Here is a 26,489-nt window from a genome sequence, read left to right on the forward strand (position 1 = left end):
AGACGAGCCTGTTTACCAGGCCGGCCGGCCGACAGGAGTCTGTCTGTTTTACCAGGCCGGCCGGCCGACAGGAGTCTGTCTATAATGCCGGGCCGGCCGGTCGACAGGAGTCTGTCTGTACTAGCAGGCCGGCCGGCGGACGGGAGTCTGTACTACCCGGCCGGCCGGCCACAGGAGTCTGTCTGAGTTGCCAGGCCGGCCGGCGGTCGGGAGTCTGTCTGTTTTACCAGGCCGGCCGGCCGGCGGACAGGGGGCGCGCTGGCCGATAACGGCCGCCGGCTGCCTCTCGTCGATGCCGCATTGTTCGCATCAAACTGTGCTGTTTATCTGCTGTTTGGACGGGTACCGGGCGGATGGACGGTGCAGACGCAGCCCCCCCCCCCCCTCCACCCCCTGCACCCGTCCAGACTTCGTACACTCACCGACTTTTTTAGTCAGCGATGCTACCGTCCCTGCTCACTCTAAAATTCAAAGAATGCTTCTTAGTACAGAAGTTGTCTATATTTGGATTGTCCATCCTACGTTGAAAAGTCATTCAGCCAGTGTAGTTAGTCCAGAAGTGGCATTCCACGTCCAAGTGCATCATAACTCGGAGTGGCAGTCCGCAGTGCAAGGGCATCTCCGACTCTCCGGGCCGAGGGTTTGAAAAGAAAACAAACAAGGAAAAATGAGAAAAATATAACATTACCGCAACGCATGCCAACGCCGCCAGCAGCGGCACGGCAAACGCCGCGAAAAATGAAAAGGGGGCCCGCACAGTATGCCGCGGTGTCGGTCGGTAATGCAAACGCCTCGTAAAGCTAGGTATTTTATTACATTTAGCTAGGTATTTTATTCCATTTAGCGCTAACACCAGATAATGAACCCTCGCCCGTATTGGTGCTTTGCCAGCGTCTAACGTATGTACAGGCAGACATGTGCATGGATCCGATAAAATGGATCTGGGATGTGATCCCACGGATCCTGATCTCGGATCCGACGGTATCATAGATCCAGCTCTGTAATTTATCGAGAGATCCGTAGGGATCACAGATCCGAGTCTCATTTTTGCTTGAGATCCAGTGAGATCATAGATCCTCACTTATTTTTTGTCAACACATATATCCCAAAGAAGCACTTGTTTCAACTCACAAACGTTCTGTTTTAGTGATTTTATGTGATCACACGCCATAATCCTGATTTTGTGTCACTTATGGCATATAAACCCTTTAAAGGTAGTGTGCCAGCTTTCTTGGACCATATGGAGTTAATGACCCGGATAAGGAGAACCGGATTTTTAGAACTTATCCATACCTTCAAAACTCATGGAAACGTCTTAAATTATTCAAATTTTGGGTACCCCAGTGCGAAATTCGCCCCGACGGGTTGTCGGTCGTAGGGGAAGTTGGGGGAACGCCGAAGACTTTTTTCTGACGCCCGTAGCACGCAAGGTAGACAACATACGCTATTCTTGTTGGCGTCATTCGAGGCCAGTCTTTTGCCTTTCAAACATACCAGGCGCATTTGATGAATTCGCATACCGTTAAGCGCACAAACTAAAAATATCAAAGAAGTGACTTTTTCGGCGTTGCCCCGGACTGCGGGGAAAGCCGAAAATGGGAGAAATGATCTACGGGGAATGCCGACATTGATGTTTTGCCATTTTATCTCAAACTTTATCCAGAATTCATCAAAGCTGACACACGTTTCAAGAGCTTGAGGACGCGGTGCACACTGGAAGTTATAATTGTGTGAGATAATAAGAAAATGCCAGGTAAATCATTCCTTATAGGTAACAGGCCGTTGTGTCGGTTGAAAGTGTAATTTGTGTGACTAAAAATACGCGTTGCTATTCTACAGCAGTAAAGTCCACGTAGCGTGCTTTTAACACGTGCGTAATCGCACGTTTTCGGCATTACCCCAGCCAGCCATACTTTCATTTGCAGGCCCATAACTTTTCAACGTGCTGTATAAATTTCAAAATAGGCAGCACACTTATGCAAAGACATGCTAAAGATTACTTGACCGAATTGGCCAGACAAACGGTAGCATAATGAGTAAAAAATGCAGCTTCAAAGGCGCATGTAGTACAAGGGAAACGTACCTTGAAAACGCTCTTGGCGCCCTCACAGTCGAAGTATTCCGAATGACGACTCGTAACAACATGCGATAATTGTAGTCACTTAAGCTTCAGAGCATCACTGACAGGTGGCATCCATGTTTTACGGTTTTCGAAATATCTCGAATTTCGGCTTTGCCCCAACTCCGGCATTGCCCCAACTTCCCCTACCCCAACCACATTTCACACCACTATGAACAATAAATGCACACACTAAAATCGCTATTACCGATAGGCTCATCCAATCAAGTTTCGATAAACCCGTTCATCATCATCTCCTGCGGTTTCGAACACGTCTGTTAGATGGCTTCTGATGCTCGTCGAGGTCGGAATTTCCAAATACGCGTGGTGCGTCGGGCCGCGCGCTCTGACTTCGGCCAAGAAAAATGCGTCAGCTGATCATTGTCATTTCTGCGCCTTGATTTCTGCAACTTGCGTGTGGTGAAATGGGGTCATAACTTAAGAAACGGCTGTTTCATATCAATTATTTTACATAAAATCATATTTCAAACCATAAATTAATGTTCGACAGCCAATTTAAAGAACCAATACCAATACAGGCTTACAGTTTAAGTTCGACATTGTGTTGTCTACGATTAGACAGCTGATAAATCATTCCCGTACGTCGTAATTCTATAATGACCTTTGCTTATTGTCACATGTGCGCCGCATTCGCGATTGTTGCCGACGCCTGTTTGCAGGTCAGCCCACTACAGTTGTTATACTTATCGAAAAACCGATAAACTTTTAGGCAAAAAAGGCACTATTCCAGGCCCATTTTTGATTTTTTTGCGATATTAGGTAAAAACAGAAGCTTCTTATCCTAAGAAAAATAAAATGGGAAATCATTGGAAGGTGACACACTATCTTTAAAACATGGTTTAGAATGTGGTGCATGGTGGGATCCACTCAGATCATAGATCTATGTTCTTAATTTATCGTCAGATCATATGAGATCATAGATCCAAGATGTATTTTTCACGCCGGATCCGGTGGGATCATAGATCCCAACCTGTACTTTGCTTCGAGATCCACTGAGATCATAGATCCATCACTCGAATCCATGCACATGTCTGTGTACAGGTCTCGCGGGTTTTAGCGGTAGGTTTTGCACCTAGAAAATTTAGTGTACTTCATGCTATATCGTCGTCGTCTTAATTTTTTAAGTGTTGAAGATGCGATCTACTTGGTTCAGAAGCCGGCCATGATCGTGTAAAATGGCTTCATCGTAGATCGATTAGTTTCTGAATAGCCGGAAATGTAAAAGTGCAAAACCTACCGCTTAATCTCGCGAGAGCCGTACATACAGGGGAGGGGGTCCGTTGGCCCTTTCTTGCCGTTCGGCCCCTGATCGAGCAAGAGCTTCGCGTAAAAAAAAAAATGAGCGTGCTGTCAGTGTCGAGAGGAAGCCGGTGATACCCAGTTTTAAGGTCCTAGGTCATCGGTGGACAACTTGACCTCTCAGGTCAGGTCAATGACCCAAAAGTCGGGAAAATTGGGACCTGCTAGACCTTCGTAAAGTGAGGTTGTAATGTTTTCGGGGAGCTGATCACGAATTTCATGCTAGTTTTTTTTATCACGGATGATGTCTTAATCCATTTAGGTCGGGTCAGGTCAGGTCAACCAGCAGGCGTTCTGTCGGCTATCCATAGTAGTGGTCAACCACCACAGACAGCTTCGTAACATATTACGCTACAAAGGCACCGAAACTACTTCGTTAATATTCAAATGGGTGATAAAATCGAAATCAGCAAAAAAAAACTTCCCTTGAAACATGCAAAAGTAACAAAAGTGAACCAAGGTCATCAACGGTAAATGACCTTGACCCGACTTTCACGTGACCTTGACTCACCATAATGCATGGGACAAACATCATTTCACATGTTTGAACGTTTACAACCACAAAAAGGCTGGACACGAGTGGATAATGTTAGCCGACATACGCCGAATGGCGATTCCGGCCAAGCATGGTCTCGAGAAGTAGGCCTCAGGCTAAAGGTCGTTTTTTGGGTCAGGGACATGAACCTGTCAGGATAGGAGTAAAATTGATCAACCCGAGGGTCCTGAAAGTTTCGTCGCGATCGGCCGCTTTTTACGCGAGCTATTCGCGAAAAACATCCAGCAGTACTGAACTAAATGCAACGAAATGTTTAAGGGGAGAACTATTATATCTTGCACTTATCTTGCACTCCTCTGAGATGCAAAGATAAGCATCTTATCTTTTCATCCCTTTGAGATTCAAAAATGAAGTCTCGGCGGTTCGTAGCCAAAAAACAAGCGTTCAAGTGATGGTGCGTCCATAGCCGAACCATTTTTTGGTGTTTGCGATGAAACTTTGAATTTAAAATGAAACTAGTGTAAATATTTTTTGCATTGGTGAATATATTTGAATATAATTTAATGAATTATGAATTAACATTTTCATACAAAGATATAGGAGCATTTCTTGCTCACTCGTGGGCCGTGGAAGATTGAGTATATTTTCCTCGCGCGTTACAGAAAAAACGCCGCCCCTTCGTCGCTCGGTCGGTAACCTGCTTGGAAAAGAGATATCCTTATCTTCCACTTGGAGCCATGAAAATCATCTGTACCTCAAGCCTTTTTGATGTGAAGGTGGGACAGTCACTCGAGTTAAATGCTTGCCTGTAATGCGATTGAATCCGCTGTACTCGTAAGTCTGATGGGTTCCTTAGCATTACCTACATTTGACCCCCATGCGACTTTATCAGATCTGACTTCTCCCATGTGACCTGCCGTCTGACCTCCTATGTGACCTCCCGTCTGACCTCCCGTCTGACCTCCCATCTGACCCATCTTCTGACCTCCTATGTGACCTCCCGTCTGACCTCCCGTCTGACCTCCCGTCTGACCTCCCGTCTGACCTGCCATGTGACCTGCCGTCTGACCTCCCATGTGACCTCCCGTCTGACCTCCCGTCTGACCTCCCGTCTGACCTCCCGTCTGACCTCCCGTCTGACCTCCCGTCTGACCTGCCATGTGACCTGCCGTCTGACCTCCCATGTGACCTCCCGTCTGACCTCCCGTCTGACCTCCCATGTGACCACCCATGTGACCTCCCGTCTGACCTGCCGTCTCTGACGTGGCTGACACAGGGCCAGACGATCAAGTTTCCGTGGTCGAGCATCACGCAATGGGACGTGGACGAGCAGGCGGAGGCGTTCTGTTTCCAGTACAGCCGTCAGGACCACACAGCCCGCTGGGTCAAAGTGTTTACTCCGCACGTGAGTACGGTCGCGGCGTGCCGGCGCCCGGCTCCCAGCGGCCGGCAGCGGCGGCGGACGTCCACGGGCACGCCAGGGCAGTGGGCGCTCCCACACCAGCTAAAGGCCTGGCTGGGCTTGTTTGTCGGCCTGTTTCGGCATGAAAGGTCAAATTTTGAAGTTGTACAATTTCAACAGAAACAAGTGTGACAGATGCACGTCGGTCGCATGAATGCAACGGTGCCATTCGGTCTTCTGTACAATGCTTATAGGTTTGAAAAACAGTGTTTAAAATAAATATGTCATCTTTGTGGTATGACAGTTTGACGTTTGTGAAAAGCGATAATGTGAACACATTATATTGCACAAACCGGTTTCGATATCACTTCATCAGTGTGCAAATATATAAATGAAACACACAAAATACAAAACGGAGACGAAATAGGTACAGCAGAGCAAATTAATTTCAAATACTTTCATATGACCTCATGTGATTGAGATCCCAAGACGCTTCCGCACCAAAAGAACGGCTAAACTTTTTCCCAATCGTATGTCACCAGCTTTGGAATTTACACACAAACAGGATTCAATGAGGGACGATTCAATCGTTTTTCTATCGGACCTACTTAACCTATCTCGTATGACCTCAGTGCGATCCCAATCAGGTAAACTACCACACTTTTCGGCATGTTTCACCATTGCATTGTTAATATTGTGGTTCCTAAAATCTCTCTTGTGCTCCATTAACCTGTTCTCAAGCCCTCTCGACGTTTCACCAAAATAAGGCTGTGTACATCCCTTGCACGGTATTTTATACACTAAACTTGCTTCACTACGGTCACACTTTTTCTTTTTTGCTACAACCTGACCAATCTTCTCCCCAGCCTTTTCCACAATCTGAATATCAGAGCACTTCAACATCTTTGATAATGCTTCACAATTCTGTGACCTGGGTACAACAACTATAGCGTTCTTTGTCTTTCCGTTTGTTTCGTTTCCCGTCCTATTCTTGATCCTTTTTGCCTTATTAAACTTATAAATGCCCTGGGGTACCTCAAACCTCTAAAAACGTCAGTGATATGATCACATTCTTCCTTCAGATTTTCGGGACTACATATTCTCATCGCTCTGAGGAAGAATCCAATCACTACCCCCGATTTCGTTCTCCTGCTATGAGCTGAAAAGAAATGAATATAGTCCTCTTTGTTTGTGATTTTCCTATACACTTTGTATCTGATGCCGCTGGGCGTCCTCTCAATATGGACATCTAAGAAAGGTAAAGTATTGTTAGTTTCTTCTTCTAATGTAAACTGGATCCTCCTTTCCACCGCGTTCAGTTCAGCTAACTTTTCACTAAGATCAAGATTGTCTGGCACAACTAACAGGATGTCATCAACATACCTATACCAAACAACATCACCTCCCATGACGTTAAAATAATGGTCGGTCTCCATCATCTCCATGTAAAGACATGCCGCCACTGGGCTTAATGGGGACCCCATGGCCAGACCGTGTATCTGTTGAAATTCTTCCCCGTTGAAAGAGAAAACCTGAAAGTCTAAACAAAGTTGCACAAGCTGAATAAAGTGACTCTTAGTGACGGGGAAGTTTTCATCTGGGATGTTTTGAATAGCCTTCTTAATAGCAATGATCGCCTTTTCTACAGGGACACTGGTGAATAGCGCCTTAACGTCAAAACTAGCAAATTTCTTGCCACTCAAGTCTAGCTCACTTAGAAGACTTAGCAAATCACCGGAATTCTTTAAATGAGAATCACTAACCGTTCCAAGTAACTGAGTTAGCGGTCTAGCTAGCACCTTTGCCAGGCGATGCGGAGCGCTTCCGATACCCGATGTAATCGGTCGCATTGGGATTCCGGGCTTGTGTACTTTAGGCAGTCCTCTCATCCTCGGGGCCACTGGTGCTTCCTCGAGAAGATGTTGTAGCTGTTTTCCCTTTGCCGAGCTTCGGAGTATCTTGCGGGCCTTTTTGTTGAACTCGACACTTTGACATCTGATCGTTCCAGTCACTATTTTCTTATACGTTTCCGGATCGCTGAGCAGGTCTTGCATTTTAGCATCGTAATCTGACTTGTCCATAACAATGACTCCACCTCCTTTATCCGCAGAAGTGACCACAATGTTATCATCTTTGGACAACTTGACTAATGCCTGCTTGAATCTTCTAGGGATAGCACTGGGCTCATGATCCGCTAAAGCTTTACAGCTAGTGACGATCCCCTGGATGAACCCCTTCTGTATCTCAGAGTCCTTGAAGTTCTGGTTTTTAATGAGATGCTCAGACAGTGATCGATTGTCCGTGCCTGTATCAAATTTTAGTCCCAGAGACAAGGCCTGCTTCTCGTCGTTCGTTAGAGTTCGGGATGATAGATTTGTTATGATTTCGCTTCGTCCTGCTCCGGCCCAATCACTTTCAAGACATAGCTTGTTCAGCTTTCGATTTAGCCTCTCTTTTTGGTTGACGTTAAACTCTTTAAGTTCTTCGGCGTGTTTTCTAGATATATTACCGCCTTGGTATTCTTCACGTTTAAGTATTATCTCATCTCGAAGGTTGGAACATGCTTCTTCCAAGTAAGCACGGGCTGATCTCGTGAACGGTGAGTTCTTGCTTCTCAGATGCGGCGGCGCTGATTTAGGTAAGACTTAAAGAGTTTAACGTCAACCAAAAAGAGAGGCTAAATCGAAAGCTGAACAAGCTATGTCTTGAAAGTGATTGGGCCGGAGCAGGACGAAGCGAAATCATAACAAATCTATCATCCCGAACTCTAACGAACGACGAGAAGCAGGCCTTGTCTCTGGGACTAAAATTTGATACAGGCACGGACAATCGATCACTGTCTGAGCATCTCATTAAAAACCAGAACTTCAAGGACTCTGAGATACAGAAGGGGTTCATCCAGGGGATCGTCACTAGCTGTAAAGCTTTAGCGGATCATGAGCCCAGTGCTATCCCTAGAAGATTCAAGCAGGCATTAGTCAAGTTGTCCAAAGATGATAACATTGTGGTCACTTCTGCGGATAAAGGAGGTGGAGTCATTGTTATGGACAAGTCAGATTACGATGCTAAAATGCAAGACCTGCTCAGCGATCCGGAAACGTATAAGAAAATAGTGACTGGAACGATCAGATGTCAAAGTGTCGAGTTCAACAAAAAGGCCCGCAAGGTACTCCGAAGCTCGGCAAAGGGAAAACAGCTACAACATCTTCTCGAGGAAGCACCAGTGGCCCCGAGGATGAGAGGACTGCCTAAAGTACACAAGCCCGGAATCCCAATGCGACCGATTACATCGGGTATCGGAAGCGCTCCGCATCGCCTGGCAAAGGTGCTAGCTAGACCGCTAACTCAGTTACTTGGAACGGTTAGTGATTCTCATTTAAAGAATTCCGGTGATTTGCTAAGTCTTCTAAGTGAGCTAGACTTGAGTGGCAAGAAATTTGCTAGTTTTGACGTTAAGGCGCTATTCACCAGTGTCCCTGTAGAAAAGGCGATCATTGCTATTAAGAAGGCTATTCAAAACATCCCAGATGAAAACTTCCCCGTCACTAAGAGTCACTTTATTCAGCTTGTGCAACTTTGTTTAGACTTTCAGGTTTTCTCTTTCAACGGGGAAGAATTTCAACAGATACACGGTCTGGCCATGGGGTCCCCATTAAGCCCAGTGGCGGCATGTCTTTACATGGAGATGATGGAGACCGACCATTATTTTAACGTCATGGGAGGTGATGTTGTTTGGTATAGGTATGTTGATGACATCCTGTTAGTTGTGCCAGACAATCTTGATCTTAGTGAAAAGTTAGCTGAACTGAACGCGGTGGAAAGGAGGATCCAGTTTACATTAGAAGAAGAAACTAACAATACTTTACCTTTCTTAGATGTCCATATTGAGAGGACGCCCAGCGGCATCAGATACAAAGTGTATAGGAAAATCACAAACATAGAGGACTATATTCATTTCTTTTCAGCTCATAGCAGGAGAACGAAATCGGGGGTAGTGATTGGATTCTTCCTCAGAGCGATGAGAATATGTAGTCCCGAAAATCTGAAGGAAGAATGTGATCATATCACTGACGTTTTTAGAGGTTTGAGGTACCCCAGGGCATTTATAATTGAATGCTTTAATAAGGCAAAAAGGATCAAGAATAGGACGGGAAACGAAACAAACGGAAAGACAAAGAACGCTATAGTTGTTGTACCCAGGTCACAGAATTGTGAAGCATTATCAAAGATGTTGAAGTGCTCTGATATTCAGATTGTGGAAAAGGCTGGGGAGAAGATTGGTCAGGTTGTAGCAAAAAGAAAAAGTGTGACCGTAGTGAAGCAAGTTTAGTGTATAAAATACCGTGCAAGGGATGTACACAGCCTTATTTTGGTGAAACGTCGAGAGGGCTTGAGAACAGGTTAATGGAGCACAAGAGAGATTTTAGGAACCACAATATTAACAATGCAATGGTGAAACATGCCGAAAAGTGTGGTAGTTTACCTGATTGGGATCGCACTGAGGTCATACGAGATAGGTTAAGTAGGTCCGATAGAAAAACGATTGAATCGTCCCTCATTGAATCCTGTTTGTGTGTAAATTCCAAAGCTGGTGACATACGATTGGGAAAAAGTTTAGCCGTTCTTTTGGTGCGGAAGCGTCTTGGGATCTCAATCACATGAGGTCATATGAAAGTATTTGAAATTAATTTGCTCTGCTGTACCTATTTCGTCTCCGTTTTGTATTTTGTGTGTTTCATTTATATATTTGCACACTGATGAAGTGATATCGAAACCGGTTTGTGCAATATATATGTGTTCACATTATCGCTTTTCATATGTCATCTTTGTCCACAAGGTAGAGAGGTGAAATTTTCGATCTGGGGGTCAAATTTTGAGATATCTCACTGGAATCTGGTGCAGTGGTTGAACTCTCATATTTTTTTCATCTATATTCCGTTTCTACATTTTTGAAAACCAAAATTTTAAGGCACATGCAATTATTTAAAAAAAAAAAATGGATAACTTGATTTTAATCCGAAATGAATATTTTGTAGAGCGCTACAATTGAAGTCTTTAGTGTTTTACCCGATCTATAAAAAAGAAAACGCTTTGGAGATAGGATAGTTGATGAGTTACGACACTTTTCAGCTGAATTGGTGTATAATGACGTCAGGAAACTGGTCATACCTAAAAAGGAAAAAGATGACAAAACTATATCAGGCGATGTAAAATTGATACAGGAGCAGATGGATGGTAGATTGGTAGATGAAATTGACTTTTTCGGACTGTTTTTTTTCTGCTATAACTTTCGACTCAAACTCGCACGACATTAGTTGTTCTGGCGTCGTGTTTTTGCAGGTGCCGGGCCCTTGTGTCATTGTCGGGCTCTGTCGGGTTGGGTTGTCTGTTGTCGGGCTGTCCGGTTGGGTTGTCTGTTGTCTCCAGTGTCGGGCTCCAGTGTGGGGCTGTGTCGGTGTCGGGTTTCAGTGTGGGGCTGTGTCGGTGTCGGGTTTCAGTGTAAGGCTCCAGTGAAGGGCTGTGTCGGTGTCGGGCTCCAGTGTCGGGCTCCAGTGTAGGGCTGTGTCGGTGTCGGGCTCCAGTGTGGGGCTCTGCCGGCGGTGGGGCCAGGTATCGGCGCGGGACGGCCGTCTGGCCTGTGTCGGTGGCCGGGCCGCCCAGTGCTGACTGACGGCCATCTCTCACACGGGTGGCACCCGCTGACACTTCCCCAAATCGGCCGGCCGCCGGGCCCCGCACGCCCCGACAGCTGGGAGTTCGGTTACGCGTTTGGCTTCGATCGTTTTTTTTTTTTGTCGATGTGTGGGTAGGTGTGTGTGTTCTTTACGTCGCTCTAGTCCGCATTGTGTCCGGCTCACTGTCAATTTGTTTAGTTCACTGTCAGTTCCCTCATCTGGATTAATGCTCGCACTCAGCACATTGGGATAGCCCTGTGGCTTTTTTGCAGCTTCTTGGAGTAGAGGGCACCATTTTTAGGCTCTTTCTACCTTCATTCTGCGACCAGCACTTGTAAATATGCTGCTTGACTCACGCTGACATTAGTTGACACCACCATTGAATAAGCCCGCCAAACAAATGAAAAGTTAGTCAAGTATGAAATTTAAAAAAAAACTGAAGTCCAACACGTAAACGGTAATATACGAGATCAGGTTTATGCATTTTTTGATCAGTCACAAGGCCCTACTCGGTGCTACATATATGAAAAATCCCATACTCAAAACCCTCGCTGTGCTGGGGGGGGGGGGCGTTTTCACGCCCTCGCCCAAGGTTTTTATGAGTATCTTAAAATTGCGGCTCTGAGCGCCCCCGTTTTTGACACACCTTATGGCTTATCATACATCTTTTCCGCACATGTTGCGAAAATTTCGGACCCGGGTCGTTCAAGGCTAGCTCACAAAGTCACGTCAAGCGACCTTACCTCAGAAAAAGCTCCAATGCTCGCCATAGCTACATCGACTGAACGATCGCTTTAAAGAAAAAAAATCGGCGATCGATAAGAGTAACACTATGCATGTATGTATCTCTCTGAATTTTGATATCGATGCCCTATGGTCGGGTCAATTTAGCGACCTCTCACCTCGCAAAGCAGGCCGTGTTTTATCTGAGTTTACGTGGGCGACATGCTCATAAAATGACACGATGTCGTGTTGCTCAAGAATGAATCCGAATACAAAAACAACTACGCTGAAACATAGAATCACACCGGCCCTGGAAAAAAATGTGAAAAGGGACAATATCATGCTGGTATCGTCTGAAAGGGAGTGAAGGTAGCCTATGCCGGGATAAAAGCGAGCATATGACAAATCACAGACCTGTCGCCCTGTCTGCGTGCGATGTGCATTGTGCAAGCCAGAGCAAAATCTTGTGCTGAACATGCTCTGTTCTATCCCAGTGGGTTTTGGCAGCACCTTATCAAATCTGAGGACCATGTTCTAGCATACCGACCATTAGCAGCATCCGCGGTCTTGACGGCCGTTGGGTTCAGCACTCCGTGATGGCCATGACAAAATTGAAAGCCCAATACTTGGCGAGCTTTGAAGATAACGCAATCTACATGGTCATAGACCTCTGTACACCTACCAGATCTACGACACCTACCAGGTCTATGAGATGGCACGAAAAAGTTCAGTTTAGTGTCCAAGGTAACGTCCAGTTCACGCATCGAACCTACCTTCTTAAAAACTATAGGTGCCACGAACGTTATAAACATGTAAATACTCGCGTGTTTCTCTTTACGCCAATGGTTTTACATTTGGCTGCATTCAGCGAGAGTTTGCACGTTTCGGACCATTCAGCAATTCGATCACTGTCATCCAGGAGGTAGTCACCTTGAGCGGCGGACCGCACACATCTGAAAAGGTTAACATCATCAGCGTACATCACTCAATGTGATCTGATGACTGATTGGATATCATTGATGTAAAAACAGAAAGGAAGTCGCTGATAAGTAGGACTGCGGAGTCGGAGTCGTAGTTGGAGTCGGTCGGAGTCGACGGTTCTGCCCGGAGTCGGAGAGGGGTTCGGAGTCGCCAAAATCTTACCGACTCCGACTCCCGAGTCAGAATTAACGCTGCATGGCTCAACGTCATGCACTGCACCTGTTTGCTTGACGATACTGCGGTCGAAATTAGATTTTGTCGAAAAGGCCATTTTGCTGTATTGGACGAACGTTTCCAGCGAAAGAAGCAGAAGACTGTGAATTCCACACAACCTGCTTTTTAATTCTGCACGTTATTTTCAATGCATATTTGCAACGCAAAACCTTGGAACGCACAAGGGATCGTTTCCGGCAAGATAAAAACAGCTTCATTATGAACTTTAATATCATGATATGGATTTGATAGAACCGTCCGGAGTCGGAGTCGGAGTAGTAGTCGATTTTTGAAGCCGGAGTCGGAGTCGGAGTCACCCTGAAATCAATCGACTCCGCAGCCCTGCTGCTAAGATTCCGCCTTCGGGGGTGTCGAATGTCCCTGCCGTCCACTCCGACGTCTTAGCGTTCAACACCACGCGCTGTACACGGCCGGAGAGATACGAGACGAACCACTCCAAAACAAGGCCGCGAACATGAAATGAAGTCTGGAGCTTATGGAAAAGTAAGGTATGGTTTACGCTTTGAGAAGCCGCCGAAAAAAGAGCCTGTATGAATTACGTCCGTCTGGTATTCGTCCGACGCTGACATCCATTAGCCACGCATGATCCAGAGTGCAGATACTTTGCGAGACTCGAGATAGCTCCAGGTAAAAATCCATGCTGGGCATCAGATAAGGCCGGTCGCGCGTGTACCGGCAGACCGGCAGAGCGAGCGACGCTAGCAATATTTTCAAGAACACGTCCAAACAGAGGTAACAACGGTATTGACCTGTAGTCCTTCTCCTTTGGGTTTAAACGATCGGCATTTTTATGCAAAGTAACGACGTTGACTTGCTTCCATGTGGTTGGAAATACGCCGTGATCGAATGACATCTGACAAAGTAACAAACAGGTGTCACAAGCTCCTCCGTGCATCTAACCCTCGCCCGCACATGGGGGGGGGGTGGTTGCCACCCCCCCAGGCAGTCTTTCTGCTCTGCACTCAACATTTTTAGAGCTAGAAGGCTGATTTTTCGTATAGCTGCTCGTCTATCCTTTCTTGATGTCCACTGAAAATTTCAAGTTTCTGTGATTTTTGGTTTCGGAGATATGACCTTGTTTTTCAGGTCATGTCATGACCCAAATGGCCAATTCTCAACATCTTGCGTTTGCCATGGGCCTTGTGAGCTTTTGACACCCTGATTTCGGCCTTTTTTGCCAGTCTTACCTCCCACCTATCATGGAACATGTTGTTCGACGATGTACAGGGGTCAAGGTCAGGGTCAAGGTCAACCTAGGTCATCTAAGATAATTGCGTTTTAGGCAAGCTGAATTTACTTTTTGTGAAGTTTTTTGACTGCATTTTTGGTAAAAGCTTCTCAGATCATGATTTCATGTAATATGGACCGAAAAACAATCGGTGCACACATCAGTATACATACAGACACACACAGACATACAAACACATATAATTGACCTTGACCTAACTTGACCTGAAATGACCTCAGCAGCAAAATTCTGGTCGGATAGTGTGACAAAGAGGTTCTAGCTGGCTTGGCACCAGAAAACAGCATCGTCATCGGTATTTGATAAGCAGCGCACTTGATATCCAACGGTGACCCAAAACAGCAACATTTTTTAGTTTGACCTGACCTGGAAGGTCAATGACTGACCTGAGAAGGTAAAACTGGGTATCATTGGATTCGTCTCTTCCCAAAGAATCTTTTTGGTCTTTACTGCTAAGCTCTATCTCCAACAGGAACGAAATGGCGCGGGGGGGGGGTGGCAACCACCCCCCCCCCCATGTGCGTTCTAGGATGGGAAAATGGCATGTGCGGGCGAGGGCTAATAATCCTCGCACCTACGCCGTCCGAACCACAGGCCTGATTACGGAGCGAGCGAAGCGAGCGTAGTCTTTCCTTAGATTAACGGAAATTTCTGAGTATGAGCGGCCGGGTCACGCTTTTGCGAGGCTTATATCTCAGCAACCACTTGACCGATTTACACGCGGTAATTTTTGTAGGGTAGCTTCATTCCTTCTACCAAGTATTGGACTATTCCCGATGCATGTGGGTGACCCCTTATGCACGTGCCACGTGCAAAACGAAGAGGTGTCACTTTTGTAATTGTTGCAATATCTCGGTAACTACTTGGCCGATTGCGCTGAAAGTTGGCATGTAGGTAGGCACCCACTAGGCACTGCATATACATGTGCCAGAGTTGGGGTGCTGCTGCACGTGCGCACGTGCAGGGGTCGTTTCCAGATCTCGGGAACGGCTGGACCGATTGCGCTCAAATTTGGTACACGGTTAGGGACCGGTTAGTAGGGTGCCGTGCACAAGTCAGTTGGGACCCATCTTGCACGTGCGCACGTGCAGGGTGCCGCTTCCAGATCTCGAGAACGGCTGGGCCGATTGTGCCCAAATTTGGCACATCGCTAGAGACCAGTTAGTAGGGTGCCGTGCACAAGTCAGTTGGAGGTACCCCCTCGCAATTTCGCACGTGCAAGGCCCACCCTCTCGCTCGCTCCGTTAGTCGCCCCAAAAGGCGTTATACTGGTTGTTAGGAATATTACGTAAGACTCCACACAGCTTATCATTTGAACAAGGATGTATTGGCCTGCTTCGGGTAAAACAGTTTTCAGTGCAATCTGTTGAGCGTTATTCCGCTGACACGCACCCACGGCCAGTAATCCAGTAGCGCGTCAGCGCCCATCCTCTGGCCGATTGACCCGTTTGGTGCAACTGATGCAACTGTATGCAACTGACAAGAGTTCGCCAACAGACGCCAAAACTGCGGTCAGCAATGCGGCGATACAACATCCACGAATGATCCGAGTTAAAGGGAGTGGTTCACTTTCCTGAAATTAGTTTTTTTGCAATGGATTTATTATTCTTAACTCAATATGATCAGAAAAGAAAAGAAAACCTTTTTATAAAAAGGATTGTTTTCTATATTTTGATAAAGAAAGGGCTACTTTTATCTTTAATAGAGGCCACGTAGGCCTACTATTTGCAACTGAAGGTAACGATGCATTGCTCAATCAAATTAAAGCTGCATAGACTCGCACTAAGCCGTAGACAAAAACAGTGCATTTGATGCAACCTATCTGCAAGGCGATTGGCTGAAAGTTAACCCTCGCCCGTATAACTAGAGGGGGGGTCGAACGGAACCCCCCTCGGTTTTTCGCGAATAACTCGCGTAAAAAACGGCCGATCGCGACGAAACTTACAGTATCCTCGCGTTAATCAATTTTACACCTACCCTGAAATTTTCATGACCCTGACCCCTAATGACCTTTGACCTGTGACCTACTTTTCGAGACCATGTTTGGCCGGAATCGCGATTCGGCGTATGTCGGCTCGCACTAGCAGCGCGTTTGTAGTCTTTTCGTGGTTTTAAGCGTTCAAACATGGGATATGATGCTGCTCCCATGCATGAGGGTGGGTGTCAAGGTCACCGGAAGGTCAAGTCAGGTCATTGACCTTTGATGACCTGGGTTCACTTTTTCGAGTTTTGCATGTTTCTAGGCCAGTTTTTGGAGCTGAATTCGAATTTAGCAACCATATAAACATTTACGAAGTAGTTTTGGTGCCTTCGTAACATGTTACGAAGCTATCAGAGGCGGTTGCCACCTACTACGAATACCCTTACTGGTTGACCTGACCTGACCTGACCCGACCTGGCCTAAATGCATGAAGACATCATCTGTGATAGAAATTAACATGATATTCGTGATCAGCACCCCGAAAAACCCCGTAGCAGCCACGCTTTACGACTTCCTAACAGGTCCCGATTTTCCCGACTTTTGGGTCATTGACCTGACCTGGAAGGTCACCCGATGACCTAGGACCTTAAAATTGGGTATCATTGGCATCCTCTCGTCACGGGCAACACGCTCGTTTTTTCCGCGAAGCTCTAGCTCGATCAGGGGCGAGGACCCCCCCCCCCCCCTATACGTTCGCGGCTGGAAAAACACCAATGCGGGCGAGGGTTAAGCCTCTGCGATAGGTGGCTGCATTCCTGGCATTCTTCTACAAGGGACACATTCCTCTATAAGGGACTCTTTGCCGAACGAGAATATGTTTGCTTAGGGTGGTCACTGGGGTGTAAAAGCTCCTGATTTGTGCTAGTCTCAGCTCAAGCTACAAAGCTGCTACTTCAGATCAAAACACCATGTTTAACGTGATAGGTACATATATTTCCTAGTGCTTTCTTCATCTTCCCATGAGAACAGGAACGCAGCCGTGATAACGCTCATAACAAAGACTTGAATTGTGATAAAGTAGTTGTTGTTAGACTTTTGGGACGCCGTGCAGTCACCTACTCGGGACCCAAGTCCAAACAGTTGGCGCGCGGCCGCCGGGAAGTGGCGCCGGCGCGCCGTGACCCTGACGGCACGGCTCGGCGGCGCGCGCGCTGGGCCGGCGCCACTTCCCGGCCGCATGACGTGGCGCAGGTGCTGCGTGTCGCGCGCCGCCGCCCGTTTGTTTTTGTTCCGTGCCTTTTTCATGTCGCCTGGAAGCAGTTTATTAGCATTTGGTGTAGTTTAAGGGCATAGTGTTGACGCGCTATGAAAACTAAGACGTTAAAGTTTAGATTGAGCAGCGAATTAGGTACCGACGTCCAATGTACATACTTGATGATATGGTATAGTCATTCTTAAAAAAAAAAACTTGAATACTTCTGGGGGATTTTTTATGCAGGGCAAAAAGTAAAGAGCAATTGCGGTACCAGAAAAAAACATCAACTGCCAGAAATTATATATTTTTTTCATAAGCACATTCTAACATTTCATCTGCACACATACCTAAACTTTAAGTTTGAGCTACGTTTAGGCTTTCAGAGCGCGCTCGAAGTGAGAACCGTTTTCATGCACGCAAGCCTGAGCTCTTCTTTTAATTTGTTACGTTGCTCGGGTGACAGAATCTTTTGATGACCTATCGACTGATAGTACATACCTACGATCGATTGGCACAGCGACCTATATTTGCAGCTTGTTTTCTGAATGCCAGGTCTTCTTAGCTTGGCTGATGCGTATACCTATATGTCATGTTTCTTTCGTGATGCTTCGCTGTTCCTCTTTTCTTGATGTGATAATGGCTTCGATATCCGCATCCTCTTGTGATAAGTGTGTTGGGAATATCTGCGCGATTTTAACATTTTCTTATACCAATTTTGGCGCTACGCAAACTTATTCGTCATTTTGAAATGTAACTCGTTTCTGATGTAAAAGGTATAGCAAAATATGCCGAAATATACAGAATAGCAATTTTTATATATTACCCAGTTGAAAGCCGTGAAAACATCATTTAATCATGTATAACGTCATGTATACACCCAGACAGCCACCAAAGCATAATCTATGTATCGGATTTACAAGGATTGTATGCAGTTACGATTTCATGTGTGTATGTAGAATGGAATATCATTTCCAGCGCTTTATAACAAGCTGCTAAGAAAAGGGAAAAATAAGGTCGCCTATGACCTCAGGTGATCCTTATGAAAGATCAGAGTCATGGATGTTGTATTAGCTCGCGAGCTTTCTACTCTTCGAAATCTGTGAAGGATTGCTTGGCACTAAGAGCACTACAAAGTTGCATCATTTCTGGACCGTGCAGAGGTTCATTTATGGCGTCACAGGCCAATGACGGGGTGGGACCTAAAAACGGTGTCAAACTATGGGATTCCTATCAAATATCAGGAATATTTTGTGCGGTTTTCATTGCCAGTAAATGTCTGATGGTTACTGTCGGGTGGAGAGGACGGGTAGGTGCTGTCGGGATGGATGGACAGATCGGTGCTGTCGGATGCAGAGGAGGGCACTCTCGCCGCACGTTGTGCAATTGGCTATTGGTGCCGGTCGTGCCACTGATGGTGGTGCCGGTCTTGTGTCGTTTCAATGGTTTCCCCTTCCGAATGACGTTTGCTCTTTTGTGTTTGATTCTCTCTGGTCACCCGCCCCCGGGTTGCTGGTTAGACGGCGTCCCTGTAAGTGTGTGTTTGTGTGTGTGTGTGTTTGTGGCTGGTGTGATGGTGGCCGTGTGTGACTGACCTTTGGCCGTCCGTCTGTGTTCGCCCCATGGACAGCGGTGGCATCCCCCGCGCCGGGCCCGCCGGCTGGCCGGTCTATTGACTTTGTCCGTCTCTCGGCAGTACCTGTTTCTGTACGAGGTTTTCGAGAGGATCCAGGACGAGCGGCTGGCGCCAGAGCAGCCCGGCCAGCCCAGCGAGCCGTGAGGGCGCCGAGCCGCGGCCCGCCACCGTCCCGGCAGCCAGGCGGCCCGCCGCAGCCAGCCGCCGCGTAGCCCACGATATATTGTACCTAATGTTCTATATACGGCCGTAGCCTGGCCGCGCCGCGCGGCCTCTCGGAACTGAGCGGCATTGTTAGTCCTTCAAGGTGCGTGCGGTTGCGGTGCACTGCGCGCGCGCGCGCGCTGTGGCCGGCCTGCACAGCCCCAGCCGGCCATTGTTACGGGATCGACGGCCGAACGGTCGGCTGCGATCGTGTGTGGTGCGATGTTTGACATCTGTGTACCTTATTTCGAACGTTGATCGACTCTATTATTGACCAGTGAACTTGTTTAATTTGCCAATGATGTATTCCGGATGTTTTTGGTGGTCGTTTTTCATGTCTTTCTGTTGCCGGCCGACTCCAGGGGGGCGCTGAGTATGTGACGTATGACGCAGGTGACGTATTGTGTGACGTGTGACGCAGGTGACGTGTGACGGTGACACTACTGCGGTGACACGGTCACCCTGGCCCGTCCCGGTCGGTGCCGGGGTTGAGTCTGCCGGGGGCCGGTTCTGCCGGGGCCGGGTCTGGTCTGCCGAGACTGTGGCGGAGGTCGGCGCCATTACATATCAGCCGAGCGGACCTGACCACAGACGGAAAGACGGAGAGACAGACAGACAGACAAACAGACAGACAGACAGACAGACAGACAGACAGACAGACAGGGGCAGGCCCAGCGGGGCAGTCGGGTGCTGTTCCCGATAGTTTGAGCCGCAGGTTCACAGGAGACGGACAACGAACACTGGCCGCCGCGCCGGGCCGCCCGCTGTGGGCGACGCCGGCCGTGCCGCCGGGGCCGCGCGCCGGCCGGATGGGTGTGGCGGCGCGCGGCTCGGCGCCCCACCACGGCACGCCGTATGCACGGCGTAAGGACGTCCCTGTGTGCGCGAGTGCGGGACTTGTATCCGATCGCGTTATGCATGCTTATACATAGAAAATATACGCACGATAGACGAGTATTGAGTATGTTTTTGCCTGAAAATGGTCGGCTGCAGGTGACAGAGTATCTACTTACTGTATGGTGCACAGGTCACACTGTACAGATGGCGGGGGAGGAGCTGGCGAGAGAGTACTGTATAGTTTACCACCTGATGTGGCGGTGCCGCGGTGGCCGGTCCCAGCCAGCTGAGCGCCGCTGAACCCAGCTGTACCTACCAGGCCCCGTGGCGATCGCCGTCCTTGTGCTGCCGCCGGCGACCAGCGGCGCCGGCAGCTTTGTCGTGCGTCTGCTTCTTGTTCCGGTATCAGTCGGAGTTCTATTAACGACCACGGTTCCAGAGACGGGCGTCCAGATAAGACGCGCATGGCCACCCCTATCGGAGCTGAATTGCTGGCCGCGCCCGATAAAGAGAGCCTCCTGGAAGTCGCTGGTCTGGGGCGATGAGAGTACCCGAGCTGACGCTGCCCAGGCCAGCAGCTGACCTGGCGCAATGCTTATGTAAGGTTTTCAACGTCATTCTTAAAACTTTCAAACACCGAATTACAAGTGAGCATGACACACTGAACCGAAAAATGGCACCCGTGACGCCTCAGTCCCCGAGGTCATCTCAGGTCACAAATGTTATCCAGCAATTTTTTCACTGATATTTTCTGATAGAGACATGCTAGAGCGATGAAAACGCCTTAGATGTGTTCGGCTCGACGATATAACGGATCGACTGATATGCAACATGACCTTTTCCGGTCAGGGCATGACCTCGACCTGAGGCCAAATTTTCAAGTTGACCTCGTGACCTTACAATTGGTCATAGAGCCCTTGGGCACACTGCATGTCACAGGTAGAGTACCTAAGTTTCCCGCCTCACGCGACTGTCGTCGGCCAGGCGATTGATCGCGACGAGCACGGCGCCCTCCGTCGAGTGGTGAGACCTGTAGCCGAACTGAGAGGGATGAAAAGGGCTGGTCTCGGACAGGTAGGAGGCTAGCTGTGTGCTCACTACCTTCTCCACTCTCCAGTATCCTGGACAGAACGCTTAGGAGTGAAATGGACCGTTTGTTGGATGGTAGGTACAGACGGGTCGCCTGCTATAGGAAGGGGGACAACACACGCCGTTTTCCAGCTATCTGGGAACACGTTGGTTGTTTGTGACAGGCAGGTTAACCCGCGCCCAGATGGGGTCTGCCGAGCAACGTGGTCTGATGGGGGGGGGGCATTTTGGCCCCCCCTCAGATCTCGAGAACCACGCAACATAGCGACAAGCGGTAAACGGTGTTGGATAGCCCCAAGGGGGAACTACCTTGTGACCCAATTTCATTGACCTCGGTCAAACCGATGACGTCACAGGTCAGGTCAAAGGTCGAATTTTCACCGTTTACAGGCATTTCAAGAAATGCGTTGTAAAATCGTGTAAAATGCATTTCATTGAAAATCATCGATGGGGAAATGTTCTTCAAACACATATTTTGCTATTTGAGGTCACTGATACCAGGTCAGGTCACAGAGGTCAGGTCACGGGGGGGGGGGTCACAATATGAAAGTGTCGTGTGATACATGTTTTATGGTCCATTTTACATGACAAATGCGATTATGTGGGTCAGACAGACTTAAGGGCCAGCTTAGGTCACGTTTTGGTCAAGGTCAGGACAAGGTCAGGTCAAATTAGGTCAAATTTCAAAGTTGATATTTTTGCATAAAATGGGTATCTATTCGATGCAGCTCATCACGGGAAGTTCAATGGTGATCTCCGTTTTGCGCTACGAGCTCTAGAATTGCTAAAAATTGAGTTCAAAAATTTGACGCCATCAATTTTTAACAGTTTTTTTGCTATAACTTGGCCAAAAAAAGAGGTATCGATCTAACATTTGGTTTGTATATCGAAGAGCGCAGAGACTATCACATATATTCCGGTTCTTTCGAAATTCGAAATTTTTTTGGAATTTTTTGAGTTTTTCTAAAAAAATCATTTTTTTATTTTTGGGGGTCAAAATCCCAAAATTTCGAAAATCCGAGATAGCAGTTTTGTAGCGCTGTCTTTTCTCTACACAACCACATAAAAAACTTTAAAATTGCTTGTTAACTGTAGAATTGGTGAGCGTTTCAAGATGTCATGTTTTTTGCTCATTTTTACTCGAAGATGACCTCAGTTTGACCTCAATAACTCCTGACCTGAGGTGACCTGTGACTTGAAATTTTGTGTGAAGGTGTCAAATTGATGCCCGGTAAGGTACCCAAAATTTGGCGGCGCTGCGCGCCGCCGTTTTTTTCGCTATTTAAGAAAAACCACAGGGGGGCCAAAATGGCCCCCCATCAGGGCGCGGGTTAACCCTATTAGTGGCAGGAGGGGTTGTTTTTATCCACCTCTCAGGTTTTTCGGGAATATCTCCGAAACCGCTGAAGCTACGATGCTGAAATTTTCTGACTTTTCCTAAAACTAAATTGGGCACATTCCCTGAAAATTTCAAGTTCATAACTTAACCAGGGGCGGCTCCAGAGCACTGGGAATTGGGGGGGTCCTATTCGTGAAGCGAGTCATTTGGGCGAAGATCACGATGCTGCACCAGTTTTACGAACAGTGAATGAAAGGTATCATGTGATAACATATAGGGTAGACCGGGGCAAGTCGCCCCGCCGAGGTAAAACGCCTCACCGATGTTTCTCGGAACTGGCAAGGTTCTGGGGAAACATCCTCTCTTCTATAAAACGTGCCCTATATGATCATTATATGAGCAAACTGAAAAAGAAATTGTGATAACTCTTTAGGGAGATATAGCCAAAAATGTGTTTTTGGAGTGATTTTTATGTTTTGTTGTCTGATTATGCATCATGGCGTTCTTTTATGGTCCATATCAGGCTAGCGACTGAAACGTATTTTGAACAACTATTGTCTAACGCTTATAATGCCGGGTTGGTTCGTGTTAAATTATGTCTTGCTGGAGCGCAAGGCGTTGTTCTCTGACCGAACTACTTGATGGGGTAAAACGCCCCAGTAGGTCGCGGGGCAAAAAGCCCCATGGGGCGTTTTACCTCATGTGTTGTTCGGACTACCCACTTTCTAATGTTCGGTAGCTGTCAAACAGTAAGTTATCATGCATTTATATGTATTTTTCTCAGCAACTGGATGGCAAAGGAATTATTTTGTTACCATTTGCATTGCAATAATTTATTATTTGGCCTTATGAGGCAGATGAAAAAGCTGCTCATACAATAGCGTCATAGCTGAACACCTGATAAGATGGAATGTGGTAACTTCAGTGCCGTGCCTCCAGAGGTGTAAAGGACCTCTCATATAAGATTTAGCCAACTACCATGTTTAATCTTTAATCTAGAGTATGGGGCTTCTTGCCCCAGGCCGTGGGGCGTTTTGCCCTGGGGTTGGGGCAAAATGCCCCATTTGCAGTTGCTTCACAAATCGCTCCCTAGCTGGGAGTCCGATCATAGGTGAAGTAATTTGAGGGGTGGAATTTAAAGTAAAATGTCCAAAGAACGCATTGAGCACAAATTTAGCCCTCCAGGTCATGTGGGACAAAAGTTATGTAGCAAAATAAATTATCTGGGGCGTCTTGCCCCAGGCTACCCTACAAAGTTATTGTGCATCCTCTTTTGACACGTTTTTGCTATAATAGGCGGATCCAGGCGTCCAAAAAGGGGGGTTATTTTTTACCTCCCAACATAGGTGCCCTGACACCGCCTATGCATGACCAATACAATTTTAGTCGTTCTCTCATAAGAAAATTGTAACATAACAAGACCATTGCCACCCTTTTTAGAAACAGTACCAACAAAAACCTTATTTACTATACTTTTTGTGTACCCCCAATCTCAATGATCTGTATCCGCCTATGATTTTTGAAAATGCATATTTTTAGGATCCATGTGAATTCCTGGTTCATTCTCTATCGATCGGCAAAAGTTGCGTTAAGATTGGTTCAGAAACCTGGCCGTGATAAACAGTCTAAAATGTATCTGCAATTTGTCCGTTTTTACCCCCCTCTACCCCCCTATTGACATTTTTCAATTCTATTTTTTTAGAAATGTAGATCTCGTTGAGCGAAATCGAATGCCGTTTGAATTTTGAAAATCGGTTAGAACTCGAGATATCAAGGGGGGTCGTAAACAGCCCCCCCTGCCACTAACAGGGGGTAGCCAGGAGCCTGCCACTAATAGGGTTAACAAGCTTTAAGAGATGTTGACCGACTACCGGAAGGCATTCCCGACCGGCCCTAAGCGGTACACCATCCAGATTCCCTCCCGACGGACCGACGGACCAGACGGACCATCCAATTCCAGACCGACGGACCATCCAGACCGACGGACCGACACGAGACGGACCATCCAGACCAGACGGACCGACGGACCGACGGACCATCCAGACCGACGGACAGACGGACCATCTAGACCGACACGAGACGGACCATCCAGACCGACGGACCAGACGGACCATCCAGACCGACGGACCGACGGACCAGACGGACCATCCAACTCCAGACCGACGAACCATCCAGACCGACGGACCGACACGGGACGGACCATCCAGACCGACGGACCATCCAGACCAGACGGACCATCCAGACCGACGGACCATCCAGACCGACGGACGGACACGATACGGACCGACGGACCGACGGACCGACGGACCGACGGACCGACGGACCGACGGCCGCCGACGCGCTGAGACGCGCACACAGCGAGACTGCTCCGGGAGCGAAACCGGCAGTCACACTACCGCCCAGTGTGACTGACGGACTGTATGTTTGACTGACGGACAGAGTGTGTGACTGACTGACTGACGGACTGACTGACGGACTGACTGACGGACTGACTGACGGACTGACTGACTGACTGACTGACTGAAGGACTGAGTGCGTGACGGACTGACGGACTGAATGTGTGACTGACGGACTGAATGTGACTGACTGACTGACTGACTGATGGACTGAGTGTGTGAATGACGCTGGCGGTAGGACGGAGTGGGGCAGCCGCCGGTCCGGAGGGGCGTCTCGCCGTCGGCCGTGTTTATACAGGCGAGCCGGCCGACTGGAGTCGGTCAGTCCGTGTCGAGCGGCTCCAGTGTGCGGCTCTCCTCGTCCCTGTGGTCCCTCCTCATCCGTACCCCCTCCCGCCGGCCCCAGCTCAGCGGTCGCAGCAGCTGTTGCCCAGCCTGCCGGCCCCAGACCCCAATCACCCCAATCGACACTGGGCTGCAACACCTGAGCGGGGCGACGGCTCCATAGACCACCGTCCCAGCCGACAGCCAGACACCGGCACCGGCCGCACGACGGCGCCGACCCCGCCCGACCAGCCACTGGTCGTCACCGACCGCCGACACTGCGACCACGTGCTGCACCCAGTGGTGCCCGTATACTGTACCCAGTGGTACCCGTGCTGCACCCAGTGCTGCCCGTACTGTACCCAGTGGTGCCACGTGCTGCAGACTGGTCGACGACAACAGCTGACCGCTGGCGTGCTGCTTCCTTCCGCTTCGGACGGTCACCAGGTGAGCTCTCTCCCACACAGGTACACACACACACATACTGACAAGCGCCTCTTAGCGAGGACTCCGAAAAATTCCGACGAAGTGGGGACAAGATTTCCGACGATTAAGGAGCATCGTAGAAGGAAGGGGACAAGTGGATGAAGATTAGGAACGCAAGTAGATTACGATTGCAAAACAATTTAAGAATCTAGGTCTAGCGGATTCGGATCAGCATATTCAGGCGAAGTGGAGACATCGAGGTGTGACGTCACACTGGCGTATCATTTCGCACGCCAAAGTGGGGACACGTCCTCAGAATGTTGTGGTTTTCGGAAGGGTGTTAACCCACGAGCCGCTGAGGGGGGGGGGGCATAAAGTTGCCCCCCCCCCTTTACGTTTTGTAAAATATCTCCGAAACCTGATGAGCTACGAACGTGAAACTTGGCATAGCTTCAAATGAATACCTAGGCAATGTTTGAGGAAAGTTTGGTGGTTGTAGTACCTAAGATGACGTCACAGTGACGTCATAAAGTTTTGTCGTTTTCCGATATGGACCGTTTCTGATGACGCTGAGCATGAAACTCAACTGTAAATGAACTAGACAGCACCTGCTGTCATCCTAAAACATCTAACTACACTTCCATCTAGTTTCTGACCAATAATCGACCCTTTATATTCGGTTCGGTCCCATATATCTGATGTATCGTGAGGAATATGAGAGTCGCAAATCTATGATTTCACTTATGACGTCACTGTGACGTCATTTCAAATGGGATTGACACCAAATTTGGACACAACCTCGGCTAGGTATTCAGGAAGATGTGTGCAAAGTTTCGTTTCTCTATCTCTTCGCGTTGCGACGATATCGT

The 26,489-nt window shown here is 47.9% G+C and overlaps 1 protein-coding gene and 1 long non-coding RNA gene across 2 annotated transcripts in view; both read left to right on the top strand.

The window, feature by feature from the left end:
• Window positions 1–5,209: 5,209 nt before the first annotated feature.
• LOC122375731 lies at window positions 5,210–20,164 on the top strand. Its single transcript, XR_006255443.1, has 2 exons — window positions 5,210–5,340; window positions 19,066–20,164. It is a non-coding gene; the product is annotated as an uncharacterized LOC122375731 (long non-coding RNA).
• A 4,966-nt stretch (window positions 20,165–25,130) lies between these two features.
• Window positions 25,131–26,489, top strand: part of LOC122375730 (MFS-type transporter SLC18B1-like) — a 42,984-nt gene continuing 41,625 nt past the window's right edge. Inside the window, exon 1 of the mRNA XM_043355229.1 lies at window positions 25,131–25,641. The gene's annotated coding sequence lies outside the window, so the exon portion shown is untranslated. The remainder of the gene's footprint in view (window positions 25,642–26,489) is intronic.

This window comes from Amphibalanus amphitrite, unplaced genomic scaffold, assembly GCF_019059575.1.
Source record: "Amphibalanus amphitrite isolate SeventyFive unplaced genomic scaffold, NRLGWU_Aamphi_draft 001906F_arrow, whole genome shotgun sequence".
Taxonomy (NCBI): domain Eukaryota; kingdom Metazoa; phylum Arthropoda; class Thecostraca; order Balanomorpha; family Balanidae; genus Amphibalanus; species Amphibalanus amphitrite.